The sequence below is a fragment of the Muntiacus reevesi genome, chromosome X (genome assembly GCF_963930625.1).
Source record: "Muntiacus reevesi chromosome X, mMunRee1.1, whole genome shotgun sequence".
Lineage (NCBI taxonomy): Eukaryota > Metazoa > Chordata > Mammalia > Artiodactyla > Cervidae > Muntiacus > Muntiacus reevesi.
The window spans coordinates 138566344-138573404 of record NC_089271.1 but is presented as its reverse complement, the minus strand read 5'-3'; the positions used below and the strand labels follow the sequence as shown (position 1 = coordinate 138573404).

The following is a 7061-nucleotide window of genomic DNA, read 5'->3' as shown; positions in this document are numbered from 1 at the left end:
GAAGGTGAAAGAGGAAAGTGAAAAAGCTGACTTAAAACTGAACATTCAAAAACTAATATCACGGCATCTGGCTCCATCACTTCATGGCAAATAGATGGGGAAAGAATGGAAATCGTGACATACTTTATTTTCTTGGGCTCCAAAATCACTGTGGACAGTGACTGCAGCCACGAAATTAAAAGATACCTGCTCCTTGGAAGGAAAGCTATGACAAACCTAGACAGCATATTAAAAAGCAGAGACATTACTTTGCCAACAAAGGTTCGTCTAGTCAAGGCTTTGATTTTTCCAGTAGTCATGTATGGATGTGAGAGTTGGACTATAAAGAAAGCTGAGTGCCAAAGAATTGATGCTTTTAAACTGTGGTGTTGGAGAAGAGTCTTGAGAGTCCCTTGGACTGCAAGGAGATCCAACCAGTCCATCCTAAAGGAAATCAGCCCTGAATGTTCATTGGAAGGACTGATGTTGAAGCTGAAACTCCAATACTTTGGCCACAGGATGCAAAGAGCTGACTCATTTGAAAAGACCCTGATACTGGGAAAGATCGAAGGCAGGAGGAGAAGGGGATGACAGAGGATGAGATGGTTGGATGGCATCACCGACTCAATGGACATGAGTTTGAGTAAACTCTGGGAGTTGGTGATGGACAGGGAGGCCTGACATGCTGCAGTCCATGGGGTCGCAAAAAGTTGGACTTGACTGAGCAACTGAACTGAACTGAACAGAGCACTGAGTAGAGTTCCCTGTGCCATATAGTAGGTCCTTATTATCTATTTTAAATACAGTAATGTGTATATATCAATCACAATCTCCCAATTTAAGTAACTGATTTTTATTGGTGAATTTGGAAGGAGAAATTGAGTCTGTGGAGCCCAGCCCTTCCACCTTTCCTTCCTCTTGGGAGGCTAGGATCGTGCTGAGCACCTGTTCCCCTATACTACTCTGTGGTTTAATGCCAAAGATGCTTGTGACTTGAGTGGAGTAAATTTGTTTTTAGAATTAGAAAGTATACCTGGCTGCAGATATAACCACATTCTCTAATATCAGCTTTATTTGTTAAAAACCATCTTCCTTATTCTTAAACCAAACTTCTCAATCGATAATCTGAGGAATAGAGATGTTGTTTATTGAAATCTCCTCAAAACCCAACAGCCATCATTCTACTTTTATATATGTGAACTAAAGAAACAATCACACATGTATGCAAGGGGATATTAAAAAAAAATATTTGCGGTAGCTTTACTTATAAGAGTGAAATGAGAAACCACCAAAATAAATACAATGAAGTAGACCTACTTATATCAAAATGTCACAAAATGTGTAGTGAAAACACTATATTCGCATAAGAATGATATGTGCTGTGTGAGACCATTTATAAAAATATTTTGAACATGTAAAATGATACCATATTGTATACAAACACATAGGAAGATGAAAAGTATAAAGACATCTGATTTTGAATGATCATACCAATTTAAAAGCATTGTCACCTCTTGTAGGGTCATGTAGGAATGCAGTGAAATTGGAGAAGCATAGATATGAATTTCAGCTGTCTATGTAAAGCTGAGTTTGTTAAGATGATCTAGAGCAGGGTATTAGAATTTGTTAGATCTGGATGGTGGGATTTTGCTGTCTGTTATATTGTTTTATGTACTTTTCTCTATGCTTTAATAATATAAAAGATATCCCAGAATATTAGCTTAATAAATTGACCTCAATTTCTAACTGAAAATATTTTAAAAATATCTTTGAACCCTGAATTCAGATCATGGGGCTATTGAATGAACTTGATTCTTTCTCTGTTTTGTGTTTTGTTTTGTTTTTAAAGTGAAGCCTGGGGTCCCATATTGAACTCGAGTTGGAAGAGGCAAGTCCCATCTCACAATGGAGGTAAAACCGCCGCCCGGTCACCCCCAGCCCGACTCCCCGCCGCCGCCACCGTGGGGAGGAGGGTCATGATCCCAAGGAACCAGAGCAGTTGAGAAAGCTGTTTATCGGTGGTCTGAGCTTTGAAACTACAGATGATAGCTTAAGAGAACATTTTGAGAAATGGGGCACACTTACAGATTGTGTGGTGATGAGAGACCCCCAAACAAAACGTGCCAGGGGCTTTGGTTTTGTGACTTACTCTTGTGTTGAAGTGGATGCAGCAATGTGTGCTTGACCACACAAGGTTGATGGGCGTGTAGTGGAACCAAAGAGAGCTGTTTCTAGAGAGGATTCTGTAAAGCCTGGTGCCCATCTAACAGTGAAGAAAATTTTTGTTGGTGGCATTAAAAAAGATACAGAAGAATATAATTTGAGAGACTACTTTGAAAAGTATGGCAAGACTGAAACCATAGAAGTTATGGAAGACAGGCAGAGTGGAAAAAAGAGAGGATTTGCTTTTGTAACTTTTGATGATCATGATACAGTTGATAAAATTGTTGTTCAGAAATACCACACTATTAATGGGAATAATTGTGAAGTGAAAAAGGCCCTTTCTAAACAAGAGATGCAATCAGCTGGATCATAAAGAGGTCGTGGAGGTGGATCTGGCAACTTTATGGGCCGTGGAGGAAACTTTGGAGGTGGTGGAGGTAACTTTGGCTGTGGTGGAACCTTTGGTGGAAGAGGAGGCTATAGTGGTGGAGGTGGTGGCAGCTGAGGGAGTTATGGAGGAGGTGATGGTGGATACAGTGGATTTGGAGGTGATGGTGGCAACTATGGTGATGGTCCTGGTTATAGTAGTAGAGGAGGTTACAGTGGTGGTGGACCAGGATATGGAAACCAAGGTGGTGGATATGGTGGTGGTGGTGGAGGATATGATGGTTACAATGAAGGAGGAAATTTTGGAGGTGGTAACTATGGTGGTGGTGGAAACTATAAAGATTTTGGAAATTATAGTGAACAACAGCAATCAAATTATGGACCCATGAAAGGGGGTAGTTTTGGTGGAAGAAGCTCGGGCAGTCCCTATGGTGGTGGCTATGGATCTGGTGGTGGAAGTGGTGGATATGGTAGCAGAAGGTTGTAAAAACTCAGAAGAAAGGGGCTACAGTACTTAGCAGGAGAGAGAGCGAGGAAAGCTGCAGGTTACTTTGAGACAGTCGTCCCAAATGCGTTAGAGGAACTGTAAAAATCTGCCACAGGAGGAACGATGATCCATAGTCAGAAAAGTTACTGCAGCTTAAACAGGAAACCCTTCTTGTTCAGGACTGTCATAGCCACAGTTTGCAAAAAGTGCAGCTATTGATTAATGCAATGTAGTGTCAATTAGATGTACATTCCTGAGGTCTTTTATCTGTTGTAGCTTTGTCTTTTTCTTTTCATTACATCAGGTATATTGCCCTGTAAATTGTGGTAGTGGTACCAGGAATAAAAAATTAAGGAATTAAAAAAAAAAAAAGGAAAACCTGAAGCATATCCCTTCTATTTTTCTTAGGGCTGAATTTCCTCATTTATAAATCAAAAGAGGTTGGGCTAAATGACCCCTAAGTATAGTTCTTGCTCTGATGTTCTGTGAGATTGGAATGTTTTCCACAGGGCCGATATCCAAATAAAGGGAAAAGCCATATAGCAGCAGTCTAAAGGTCTCTGAATTTAAGGAAAACCTATAATGTCCTCCCACTCCACATTCAGCTTTTCAGTTGTTCTGCTCTTTTTTATTCTCCACCCTCCGTATGATCAGTGCCTTAGCTGGTATAGCACAGGTGGGTAATGGTAGACAGTTGCCATGTGTTTGCCTATGCAGCTATGACCTTCCACACATACACAGTGAGTGCAGCAGTCCTCAAGAAGTGCACGGCTGGCAGTCTTTCTGTGTATGAAGGATAGGGGAGGGGGCGTGCTCATGTTCAACACAGAGAGCCTCAGTGCTCACAGCCTCCTCTGCTGCTTCCTGAGTGGCTGTCTTGTTCCGACTAGTCCCTGTTCCTTAGCTATTTCATTTTGATTGATTTGAAGCTTCGGCCCTGGTCTTCCTATAAAAGGCGGATCCTGCTCCCACCCATGCACTTCAGCCCAGTTTGATGCTGTAAAAACTGACCTTTGCCAGGCTCACTGGCTGATGTCTCGCCTTTAGCCTGTTGTCTCTGGATCCGTGGGATGCTATGGACAGTCATGGACCCTGCCCTTGCCTCCCTTGGGACACTACTGTTCTTGTGACCTCTCTTGCCTTTGCTACACTGGCCTGGCCCCAACTGCCCTGATCCGTTGCTTCGTAGCTGGCTGCCTGGAAAGGCAATTTGAATATCATTTGGTTCCAGCCTCCAAGGCTGAAAGGAACCTGCCTGCCTGCCTTTGTTAAAACAAGGCATCGTAGCAATCAGCTTAGACCAGAAACTCTTCAAAACAAGTGAACATCTTTTCAATAATAAGCCATTTTTATAAACTAGTAGACACCTAAAGTGACTTTAATCTTTTAAAAATATAAAAGTAATGTTTATTATGTAAAATATAGAATACAGACAAGCAAAAAGAAGATAATAAAGTACTTGCAATTAAAACAATGTGAATATTAACATGTTTGTGCTTATCCTTTTCACTGTCTCTCTTCACATATATATGAGAGCTATTATGTGTGTATATGTACATATGTGTGTGTGTATGCTCAGTCACTTGTCATGTGAAGGAAAGTTACAAGGCTCAAAGAGCCTGGAGTTAAAGCTCCTCTCCAGGTCTTCCCTACCATTCTATGCAAAACAAAGAACTCTCTCATCCGAAGGAAAAAATGTACATTAAGTTTGATTATGCCCAGCTCCCAGGCGGTCCAGCCTCTGGCCGATCTCCAGATTTCCTTGCCCCAGCCATTTAAGAGATAACTAAACCGAACAACCTTGGAGAAGAACAGGCCCCTTTAAGACAGTAGATTTCCACATACATGCCTATATATACTTACTCTTTTCTTGGGTTAGTGCAGCAGCTCACTAATCTGACTGCTGCCCTTTCTCACCTCATTAAAGATGATCTGTTCCTGTAAAGTGCTGGTCTTGTTCTTTTTCCAAACCTTTCCTCTAACGCCCTTACCCTACATCGTGTCTGGCTCTTTGCGACCCTATGGACTGGAGCCCACCAGGCTACTCTGTCTGAGGGATTCTCCAGGCAGGGATTCTGGAGTGGGTTTCTTTGCCCTCCTTCAGGGTATCTTATCAACCCAGGGATCGAACCTGTATCTCCTGTGTTTCCGGTATTGCAGGGGGATTCTTTACACGCTGAGCCATCTGGGAAGCCCATATGTACATATATAAGCACATATATATGTATATCCACACATATATGTATATACACACAATATACACATGCATCTGTAGACACAGAATTGGAACTTTTTTTAATCCAAACATGATTAGATTGTATATGATGTTTTCCCACTTAATGATATCATATCATTTTTAATGGCTACACAGTGTCTATTGCAGAGTAGGAAATAGCAACCCCCTCCAGTATTCTATTATGGATGTACTAAGATAAAATTTAACCACTTTAATTGTTATACATATAAATTGTTGGAAGTTATTTTTGCTATTATAAATAATATATAATTAATCTCTCTGTGGCTAAATCTTTATGTCATTTTCTGAAGATCAGTCTTTAGAAACACTGGGTAAAAGAGAATGCATATTTTGAAGGCATTTGAAATATATAGGTTGGGTGGCTTTCAAAAAGTTTGCACAAAGATATACTGTAATGAGCATGTAAAAGAAAATCTCTTTCTGGAATTTCTTGTCAAACTGGATATAACCTATCTTAAATCTTGGACAATTTGTTAGAAAAAATATTATTTCATTCTTATTTAATTTGCATTCTTTGATTATCATCAAGATATTTATTTTACCATATCCTTCTTGGTCACCTGTGTTTCTTTTTCTATGAATTGCCTTTTTGTGTCCTCTGCCCATGTTTCTATTAGTGTGTTTGTCACATCTTCTAATGACATTTTCAAGCAGAGATGTGAAGTGGCTTCAGTGCAGCCTTCCTAGACAATTTTAGTTATAGGTAGGAATAGAATCTTTTGCTCATTTATTATTTCAGCATCACTGTAAGTCAGGACTGAAGCCCTTAGGCGAGATAGACATGTTTGGGAACATGAAAGTAAGTCCCAGAGAGGTTCAGTGGCTTACCCAGTACCACTCTGAGGTTCAGTGGCTGATCTGAGATGCAATGCCCAACTTCCCTAGCAGTCTCATGTTAAATGACTAATCTCATGTTACAAAGAGATTCAGAAGGGAAATAGTGAAAATACTTCTTTTAACGCCAATGTATTTAGATTCAAATAAATCCAGAAGCTGCTTTACACAGACTATTTAATAATTGACTGGGTGAGGTAAAGCAAACTGCATTGTTCTGACCACTTTATTCCTCATCACATAAACTCTGGTGGCTCTCCATTCTCTCCAGGCACGTTCAGACTCCCCAGATTGGCATCTAAGACTCTTAGTAATTGCTTCTATACAATTCCATGCTCTTCTCTCCCCCCAAATCCATTCCACTCAGGTTGGCCCCCTCAGTGATCTCGCATGTGCCATCCTCTATAGCAATCCCTGTGGGGGCAGCAGAGAACCCCATAAGGGGAGAGAGCCCTATAGGGCAGAGAATATAGAACTATTCCTGCCATAGAAGTAGAAATGGACAGAAACTCAAACACACATACTGAAACCACAGCAACTTGAATTTGCTGAGCACCCGCTATGTGCCAGGAGCTGTGCTAAGTGTAAATATTTTGTCTTATTCTTTAAAACCACACACATAAACACACACAGTGCAATATGGGTCTGAACATTATTCCCATTTTACAGATGAAGAAAGTCAGGCACATAGAAAAGTTGTGTCACTTGCTCAGGATATATGGCTTCAAATGGGCCAACCCAGAACCCTGGCATGAAGCCAGAAATCCCTGACTCTAGAGCTTGTTTTCAGTAACAACAGCAACATTAGATACCCCAAAGAAATTTTTCTGAAGGAAACGTCAAATTGAAATTGCACTTATTTATTCTGGGGACTTTTCATCAATGAGTACTTACTGAGCTTCACTTATATTCCCAAACAGTGTTAGGCTGTACAGAAATTCATGTTCTAGGGAG

General features: G+C 40.6%; 1 pseudogene; it reads left to right on the top strand.

The window, feature by feature from the left end:
- The first annotated feature begins 1854 nt into the window (after nt 1-1854).
- LOC136153542 (heterogeneous nuclear ribonucleoprotein A3-like) lies at nt 1855-3059 on the top strand (annotated as a pseudogene).
- Nucleotides 3060-7061: the final 4002 nt, after the last annotated feature.